We start from the raw sequence: 10,914 nt of genomic DNA, 5'->3' as shown, positions 1-10,914 counted from the left end.
TCTCCATTCCAGGCAGGAAATCAATCTGATGCTTTTTCAGAAAATTTGGAATAGTAATACCTCGGGACCCAGCCATACCACTCCTGGGCATATACCCAAAAATGCTTCACCATACAACAAAGATATTTCCTCAGCTATGTTTACAGCAGCTTTACTTGTAATAGCCACAATCTGGAAACAACCTTGATGTTCCTCAACCAAAGAATGGATAAAGAAACTGGAGTACATTTACACTATGAAATACTACTCAGCTATTAAAAGCAATTGTGAAATCTGCAGGCAAATGGGTAGAATTAGAAACGATCATCCTGAGAGAGTTAACATAGACCCAGAAAGACATTCACTTATAAGTGAATATTTGCCCAACATAGATGCCCTCAGAGAGACTCCACAAAGTGAGGGATCGGGACAGATGCTAGAACTTGAACTCACTGAATGGACTCTGAGTGGAGCATGGAGAGTGCTATGGAAGAATGGGGGAATGGAAGGACCCAAAGGGTTTAAGTAGCCCCACAAGGATACTATCAAGGCTGGCAGATCTGGAAAGGGATTGGAGCGGAAAACACTGCACAAACTGTTGTAACATCCAAGGACATTGCATACAGTAAACCTAGACCCCCATTCAGATGTAGCCAATGGACAGTTCATTCTCCATGATTGTGGGGAGAACAAGGACTTCCTCTGATGTAAACTCTGGTGCCCCCAATTTGATCACTTCTCCTGGGTGGGGAGGCCCAGCAGGCACACAGAGGAAAGGGAAGCAGGCTATTTGGATGAGACCTGATAGGCTCTGATCATGTGGTGGGGGGAAGATACCTTTCTGTCAGAGGTCTAGGGGAGGGAAATAGGATGGAAAATGGAGGGAAGATGGGAATGGGAAGAAACCCAGCAGGAGTACCCACCCATGCCTGGACAGGACTGAACCTGCCTGAAGGGATCAGGGCAGAAGGCCAACCAACTCCCAAAAGCCAGAGGGCAGTATATACTCTCTCAAGTGGGACTGAACCTAGGACCCACAGACTGGATGGATCAGACAGAATCGTACCACAAGTCATCAGGGATTCTTGCTTGCTAGGGCTGACCGAGCCTAGACCCTCAGAGCCCCAATGCCCTAGGGCAAGGTTTTTAAATCCAGCCAAAGGCAGGATAACAGACTTTATCTACATTACCTCAAACTTATTCTTGGGCTACAGAACACCAGCACAAGCCTCTGCTAACCCAGTGGGAAGTACAGGATGCTGGGTAAAGTCCCCTGGAGCTGAAACCAGGTCACCTGCCTGATCTAGGAAAGGATACCAGAAACTACCTCACAACTTCAGAGACAGCAAGATGACTAGATGTCAGCATAAAAATATAAACAACATGAACCAAAATAATATGGCATCTCCAGTTCCCAACTATCCCAAAGAAGTCAACCCTGAGAACCCAAACACAATTGAAACACAAGAAAATGACCTCAAATCCGTAGTAATGAAGATGATAATGTAGGAAATGAATAAAATCCGTAAACAAATGCAGGAAGGTGCAGCCAAGCAGATTGAAGTCATTACAGGAGCCTATAGAGAGTCATTGGAAGAAATTCAGGAAAAGACAATCAGATGAAGGAAATTAATAAGACAGTTCAACATCTGAAGGCTCATAGAAAGACACAGGAAGAAATTGAGGATAATGCAAACAATCAGATGAAGGAAATCAATAAAACAGTTCAAGATCTGAAGATGAAAATGGAAACAATGAGAAAATCACAGACTGAAAAAAATCAAAGAACAAGAGAACTCAGAGAAGCAAGCCAGTAATGCAGACCTAAGCTTATCTAACAGAATTCAAGATATGGAGGAACAAATCTTGGCAGTAGAAGATACTTTGGTAGAACTTAAAACAATCATCAAAGAAAATGCTAAATCTGAAAAATTCCTGACACAAAACATCCAAGAAATCAAAAATACAATGAAAAGACAAAATCTGAGGATAATAGGAATTGAGGAAAGAGAAGACACCCAGCTCCAAGGCCCAGAAACTACTTTCAACAAAAATCATAGAAGAAAACTTCCATACTTTAAGGAAAGAGATGCAAATAAACATACAAGAGGCCTACAGAACACCAAATAGAATAGGCCAGAAAAGAAAATCCTCCTACCACATAATTAAAAAAAAAAAGACAAAATATACAGACTAAAGAAAAATTATTAAAAGTTGCAAGGGAAAAGGACCAAGTAACAAATAGTGGCAAACCTATCAGAATTGCACCCAACTTCTCAGCAGAGACCATAAAAGCCAGAAGAGCCTGGACAGAGGTTCTGAAAATTGTAAAACACCACAGATGCCATGCAAGACTACTCTATCCAGTGAAACTTTCAATAACATTGATGGAGAAAACAAAATATTCCTTGATAAAAACGAATTCAAAGAGTACCTAACCACAAATTCAGCCTTACAGAAGTTACTAGAAGGAAAACTCCAACCCAAAGTAACAAACTACAACCAAAATTACACTGGAAATAGATAACTACTCCATCACAAAAATATAACCACACAAACACTCTACTGTAACCAACATCAAAGTCAAGAGACTTAACAGTCACTGGTCACTAATATCTCTCAACATCAATGGTCTCAATTCTCCAATAAAAAGACAGAGACTAATTGAATGGATGCATAAATAAGACCCAACATTCTTCTGTATTCAAAAAACATATCTCAGCCACAAAGACAGACATTACCTTAGGATAAAAGGCTGGAAAAGGGAATTCCAAGCAAATGGACATAAGAAGTAAGCTGGTGTATCCATTTTAATATCAATAAAATACACTTTCAACTTAAATTAATCAAAAGAGGCAAGAAAGAACATTCGTACCCATCAAAGGTAAAGTCAACCAAGATGACATCAAAATTCTGAACATCTATGCTCCCAATACTAGGGCACCCACATTTGTAAAAGAGATATTTACAAAGCTTACATCACACATCAATCCCCACACATTAATAGTGGGAGAATTGAACACCCCATTTTCACCAAAGGATAAGTCACCAAAACAGAAACTAAATCAAGAAATAATGACATTAACCAACGTCATGAATCAAATGGATCTAATAGATATCTACAGAACTTATCACCCATACACGAAAGATTAGACCTTCTTCTCAGCAACTCAAGGAACCTCCTAAATTGATCATATAGTAGGTCACAAAGCAAGCCACAAAAGAAACAATAAGATTGAAATAATACCTTGTATCCTATCAGATCTCCATGGACTAAAGCTGGACTTCAACAACAACAGAAATAACAAAAAGCCTACACACACATGTAAACAAAACAATTCTCTAGTTAATGACTACAGGGTCAGGGAAGAAATACAGAAAGAAATTAAATACTTACTAAAATTCAATGAAAATGAAGAAACAACATACCCAAATTTATGGGGCACATTGAAAGCTGTGCTAAGATGAAAATTCATGGCAGTAAATGCTTTCATAAAGAAACTGGAAACATCTCATATAGGCAACTTAATGACACATCTAGAACCCCTAGGGAAAAAAAGAAGCAGAAACACTCAAGAGGAGACTGAAATCAATAAATTAGAAACAAACAAACAAACAAAAAAAAAAAAAACAATTCAAAGAATCAACCAAAACAGGAGCTGGTTCTTTAAGAAAATCAACAAAGTAGTTAAACCATTAGCCAAACTAACTAAAAGGTAGACAGACACTATCCAAATCAACAAAAATCAGAAATGGAAAGGGAGACATAACCATAGACACTGAAGAAATGCAAAGAATAATAATGTCCTACTTCAAAGCTTGTATGACACAAAATCTAAAAATCAAAGGGAAATGGACAATTTTCTTGATCGTTTCTACTTGCCAAAGTTGAATCAAGATCAGATAAACAAATTAAATAGTCCTATTTTTCCTACAGAAATAGAAGCTGTTATTTATAGTCTCCAACCAAAAAAAAAAAAAAAAAAAAAAAAAACCCAGAGCCAGATGTTTTCAATGCAGAATTCTATCAGACCTTCAAAGAAGAGCTAATACCAATACTCATCAAGCTACTTCACAAAATAGAAATGGATGGAACATTACCAAACTCCTTGTATGAAGTCATAGTCACCTTGATATCTAAACCTCACCAAGACCTAATAAAAAAAGAGAATTTCTGACAAATTTTTCTCATGAACATTGATGCAAAAATACTCAATAAAATACTCACAAACTGAATCCAAGAACACATTAAAGATATAATTTACCATGACCAAGTAGGCTTCATTTGAGGCATGCAGGGATGGTTCAATATACATAAATCCATCAATCTAATCCACCATATAAACAACTGAAAGAAAAAAGCATGTGATCACCTCCTTTGATGCAGAAAAAGTATTTGACAAAATACAACACCCATTCATGTTTAAAGTTTTGGAAAGATCAGGGATACAAGGCACATACCTAAACATAATAAAGGCGATATACATCAAGCCAATAACTAACATCAAATTAAATGGAGAGAAACACAAGGAAATTCCTCTAAAATAAGGGACCAGTCAAGGCTGCCCACTTTCTCCATATCTCTTTAATATACTGCTTGAAGTTCTAGCCAGAGCAATAAGACAACAAAAGGAGATCAAGGGGATCCAAATGGGAAAGGAGGAAGGCAAATTATCCCTATTCACAGGTAATAGGATAGTGTACCTAAGTGACCCCCAAAATTCTACCAGAGATTTCCTGTAGCTGATAAACACCAATGGAATTGAATCGAAGACCCACAAATAAATCCACACACATATGGACACCTGATTTTTTACTAAGAAGTCAAAGCTATTCAATGGAAAAAGAATAGCATCTGCAACAAATCGTGTTAGTCTAACTGGATGTCTACATGTAGAAAGATGCAAGTAGATCCATATTTATTACTATGAACAAAACAAGTCCAAGAGGATTAAAGACCTGTACATAAAACCAGACACCCTAAATCTGTTAGAAAAAAAAGTGAGGAAGGGCCTGGAACACATTGGCACAGAGGATGACATCCTGAACAGAACACCAACAGCCCAGGCCTTAAGGTCAACAATTAATAAATGGGACCTCCTGAGGCTGAGAAGCTTCTATAAGGCAGAAGACACTGTAAACAGAACAAAGCGACAGCCTACAGACTGGGAAAAGATCTTCACCAACCCTACATTGGACAAAGGTCTAATATCCAAAATATATAAAGAACTCAAGAAACTAAACACCACCAAACCAAATAACCTAATTGAGAAATGGGGTTCAGAATTAAACAGAGAATCCACAACAAACAAATAGCAAATGGCTGAGAAACACTTAAAGAAATGCTCAATGTCCCTGGTCATCAGAGAAATGCAAACCAAAAACGATTCTGAGATTCCATATTACACCGTCAGAATGGCTAAGATCAAAAATTCAAGTGACAGCCTATGCTGGAGAGAATGTGGAGAAAGGGAAACAGTCTTTCATTGCTGGTAGGAGTGCAAACTTGTACAACCATTTTGGAAATCAATCTGGTACTCTCTCAGAAAATTGGGAATAGGGCTACCTCAAGTCCCAGCTATCCCACTCCTTGGAATATACCAAAAAGAGGCTCCATTACACAAAAGGACACATGCTCAAGCATGTTCATAGCAGCTTTATTCATAATAGGCAGAACCTGGAAACAACCTAGATATCCCTCAGTAGAAGAATGGATAAAGAAACTGTGATATATTTACACTATGAAATACTACTTAGCTATTAAAAACAAGAAAACCCTGAAAATTGTAGGCAGTGGATGTAACTGGAAATGATAATCCTGAGTGAGTTAACCCAGACCCAGAAAGAAGCATATACATGGCATATACTCATTTTTATAATTAGACAGTAGATAACAGAGATATCCCATGAAAGTCTTCACTTAACCAGAAATTGGAATGGATACTCAGACTTCCTATTGGGGCCCTATTTGAGAAAAGTAAGGAAGAATGGGGAAAGAGAAGCAATCAGAGGGTCCTAGACACCTATAAGAAGACTAATAAAGCTGGCGGATCTAGAACCAGGTGGGTCAGCTCAAAGTATGGTACCAATCAAGGAAAATGCACGCAGTAAACTTAAAAGCCCTATTCAAATCTAGCCAATGGACAGCACATCCTCCACAATTGTGGAAAGAGCAAGGACTGACTCAGACATGAATTCTGGTACCCCCTATTAGACCACTTCCCCTTGGTGGGGGACCTGGTGACACTCAGAGGAAAAGTAAGCAGTCTACCAGGAAGAGACCAGATAAGCTGTGATCTACTGGGGGACAATGTCCCCTTCTGTCACAAACCTATGGGAGGGGAATAGGGTGAAAGAGGGAAGCAGGAGGAATGGGAAGATACACGTGAGGGGATAACAAATAAGATGTAATCTGAATAAATTATATAAGGAAAGAAAGAAAGAAAAAAGAAAGAAAGAAAGAAAAATTTTAAAACAGACAATCAAGTAACATTAAAAAAAGAAAGAAAGAAAAAAGAAAAAGTCATAGTGTGCTAATGGGAAGGTTATGGATGGGACAAAGCTGAAGATAGGTGTTTAAAGAAATGCTAGGCAAAGAGCAAGGGACAAGATTTAATTGAGTAGTATTATTGTTTTGCTGGGTGAATGTTGATGCTGTTGAATAGGAATGGCAACAGAACTGTCTTAATCTGACTGAGGAACTACAACAAAATACCACAAGCTAATTAACTTACATACAGGAAAATCTTACTTCCCATACTTCTAGAGCCTAGCAAGATTTGCTGTCCAGTTAAGACTAAGAGAGAGGGACATATTCACAGAGAGAAAAACCATGTTATATTTACAAATGGGGAATGGATATCTCTAGAAATTCATTTAAAGTGAATCAGAGTTCTTCATAATTGTTTCAAACTTATGAATTAATTGAGTCTCAAAAACTCACCTTCAAGTGCACCCTATCATGGCATCTATCTATCTATCTATCTATCTATCTATCTATCTATCTATCTATCTATCTGTCTGTCTACATACCTAAAGAAAGAGACAGAGACAGAGACAGAGACAGAAAGATAGAGACAGAGACAGACAGCGAGAGACAGAGATATCACGTATTTATAGATAGATGACATAGATCATCTATTTATTGATCTGTCTTAATGAAATCTTCTCCAAGCTCTCAAGTGAAGTCTATCCATCCTTTTAAATTCCTATGATGTTTAAACCTACACATAATGCATCGTTTCCACCCAATGTTCTCCCTAATATTTCAAGGCCTCAGTGTATCTTTGAAGCTCTTTCATTCTATTAACTTATTGAAAGGAATCGTATCAGTTTCTTTTCTAGATACACTAATACTGTTTTCTTCTTAAAATATTTACAGTGATGAAATGGCTTCCTTTCCTGAAAGGGTCAATAGGCCCTGAACTACCATTCCCAGTTCTTAGGTTAAGGGAGATTTTAGTGTCAGTATATTAGTGCAAAAGGCTATTGCAAGGTCTTCTTGGAAGAGCGCTTTTCCAATGGGTAAACAGAGACTCAATTTTTATAGCAGCAGAGTGTGTGGAAACAACAAAGATCCATTCAAAAGATGAAGACTTTTCTAAAACCTCTACTCATTTTTAATATATTTTATTAATTTATTCAAATTACATCTCAATGGTTATCCCATCCCTTGTATCCTTCCATTCCTCCCTCCCTCCCATTTTCCCCTTACTCCCCTCCCCTATGACTGTGACTGAGGGGGACCTACTCCCCCTGTATATGCTCATAGGGTATCAAGTTTCTTCTTGATAGCCTGCAAGCCTTCCTCTGAGTGCCACCAGACCTTCCCATCCAGGAGATGTGGTCAAATATGGGGCATCAGGGTTTGTGTAAAAGTTAGTCCCCAGTCTACCATTGGGTAGATCTGGGTAGGAGTTCAAAGTTTACTGCACATATTGTCTTTAGATGGTGCCATAATTTGAGCAGGACTCCTGGGCCCAGATTTGCCCATCATAATGACCCTCTGGATCCTTCTATTTCCCTATTCTCCCATGCTTCTCTCACCTAGAGTCCCAATAGGAAGTCTTTCCCTCTGTCCCATTTTCCTGGTAAGTGAAGATTTTCATGGGACATGCCCCTTGGGCTAGTGTCCAGATATAAGTAAGTATATACCATTTGACTCTTTCTGCTTCTGGGTTAACTCACTCATTATAATCATTTCTAGTTCAATCCATTTATCTACAAATTTCTGGAATATCTTGTGAAACCTCTACTCTTACAGTTATTCTGTTAAACCAGTAAATGATTAGGGGAGACTCCAAAAGGAATCTCTCATAGCATGGAAAGATATTTAAGAAGTGTGAACATAATTCCCAGGAAACTAAGAAGATCTACTCCTATATCCTTCTTTCCTCATACCATCCCTGTGGCTGACCTGCAACACGCAAATCTCTCTCTAGAAACCCACTGGCCATGCCCCCTAGTAATCAGGTAAGCCACATTTACTCTTTCTCTCCTTCATATGTTCCAATTCCTGTTCCATAGTCTCTTCTCCAGCGCTGTAGAATACCACGTGCAAGCACCTGTCCTCCCTTCTTTTCTTTATTCCTGGAGGACTCTATAATTATTGGCATATTCAGTTTCCCTCCCTCCTGTGGACCCTGTCAGTACACTGCCTTTCCAGCCTATCCCCATTACTCTATGTCAGCAGCTGATAACTAAAAACCAGTTCTAAGTGAGAGTCACGGTTGTGCAACCTTAAAGGATCTCAGAAGCATTCTCTATCAGACAGCTCACAGTCTCCAGGCCCCTAAGATTCAACAAGATCTTAGACAATAAAGACAAGATCACATATCAACACTTAGATTTACAATCATTCCAAACACCAATTAGTAGATGACAGTGTGAAAACATAAAAACAGCCAGAATAATATGTATTTACCAGAGTTCACTATCCCCATTACAATATGCCCTGAGATACACAATATGGTTGAAGCATAAGATGAAGACTTCAGAATAGCTACTGTGGATATTTGCAAGGTCCTTAAAGAGTAAATGAATGAAACTATTTATAAAGCCACAAATAAAGAGTGGAATGAAGTGAAATAAATTGTTCAAGATGTAAAAATGGAAATAGAATCAATAAAAAAAAACCAAACTGAGGGAAACTGGAAATGAAATAGAAACTTGAACTGGAACCTCAGAGGCAATCCTCACTACAGAATACAAAAGAAGGAAGAGAAATATCTCAGAAATTAAACACAAATAGCAGAAATGAATACCTCAGTCACAGAAAATGTTACATCTAAAAAAAGAAAAAAGAAAAAAGCTGCAAAGCTGCAGCCCCACACACCAGCTGAATAGGCTGCATTCTCTTGGATTGTGCCACAGAATTGAGTTCTGGAGAACCTAGAGGCGTTCACTCTTCACTTTTCAATTCTTTCACCTACCCACCACCTGCCATACCCGGCCGACCCACCCATTCCTGTGCCAGGAGCGTGCTGCCACCAGCACCATGGCCTACCCATACGCAGCACTGACTCTAAAGCAGAAGAAAGAGCAATCTGACATCGCTAACCAAATTGTGGCTCCAGGCAATGGCACCCTGGCTGCAGATGAGTCCACTGGAAGCATTGCCAAGTGGATGCAGTCCCTTTGCACTGAGAAAACCGAGGACAGGCACTTCTACTGCCAGCTGCTGCAGACTTCTGACAGCCTTATGAATCCCGGCATAGGTGGGCGGGATGATCCTCTTCCATGAGACACTGCACCAGAAGGCTGATGATGGGCGTCCCTTCCCCCAAACTATAAGTCCATGGGTGGTGTAGTGGTCATTAAGGTAGATAAGGGCATGGTGCCCCTGGCAGGATCCAATGGCAAGACCACTACCCAAGGGCTGGTGGACTATCTGAATGTTGTGCCAGTGTAAGAAGGATGGAGCTGACTTTGGCAAGAGGTATTGAGTGTTCAAGGTTGGGGAGCACACCCCCTCAGACCTTGCAATCATGGAAAATGCCAATGTTCTGGTCCGTTACACCAGCATCTGCCAGCAGATAGCATTGTACCCACTGTGGAGCCTGAAATCCTCCCTGATGGGGACTATAACTTGAAGTACTGTCAGTATGTAACTGAGAAAGTACTGGCTGCTGGCTGCAAGGCTTTGAGTGACCACCATGTCTACTTGGAAGGAACCTTGCTGAAGCCCAACATAAGCACCCCAGGCCGTGCTTGCACTCAGAAATTTTCCAATGAAGAGACTGTCATGGCAACTAACAGCACTTTGTTGCACGGTGCCCTCTGCTGTCTCTGGGGACACTTTCCTGTCTGGAGGGCAGAATGAGGAAGAATCATCCATCAACCTCAATGCTATCAACAAGTGCCCCCTGCTAAAGCCATAGATCTTGACTTTCTCCTATGGCCAAACCCTGCAGACCTCTGCTCTAAAGGTTTGGGGCTGGAAGAAGGAGAACCTAATGAGTGCCCCGAGAACATACGTCAAGTGAGCCCTCGCCAACAGCCTCACTTGTCAAGGAAAGTATACCCCCAAGTGGTCAGTCATGAGACGGTGAATCTCTCTTCATTTCTAACAATGCCTACTAGTCTGGAGTGATCTAAGGCTGCTCCATCAATAATGTAGGCCCCTGCCTACCCACTTGCTATTGAAGAGGGGCCTTCAGGCTCTCTCCCATCAACTTGCTGCCCTTGTGGCTGGTGTGTGGTGTTTTCTGTAGATCCCTCCCAGCCCACTACCAAGAAACAATTTAATGGGAAAAATCTGCCAAAACACATTTAGGAAATCTGATACAGTATGAAAAGACCAAATCTATTAGTAATAGGAATAGAGGAAGAAGAAGAAACCCAGGTTAAAGGCACAGAAAATATTTTCAACAAAACCAGAGAAGGAACTTTTTCCTAATCTAAAAAGAACCGGGGCTACTTATCAGGGTACAAGAA

The 10,914-nt window shown here is 39.8% G+C and overlaps 1 pseudogene; it reads left to right on the top strand.

Annotated features, from left to right (window-relative positions):
- The first annotated feature begins 9,475 nt into the window (after positions 1 to 9,475).
- LOC127204352 (fructose-bisphosphate aldolase A-like) lies at positions 9,476 to 10,560 on the top strand (annotated as a pseudogene).
- The last annotated feature ends 354 nt before the right edge of the window (positions 10,561 to 10,914 follow it).

The sequence above is a fragment of the Acomys russatus genome, chromosome 2 (assembly GCF_903995435.1).
Source record: "Acomys russatus chromosome 2, mAcoRus1.1, whole genome shotgun sequence".
NCBI lineage: Eukaryota > Metazoa > Chordata > Mammalia > Rodentia > Muridae > Acomys > Acomys russatus.
This window is presented reverse-complemented; position numbering and strand designations above follow the sequence as displayed.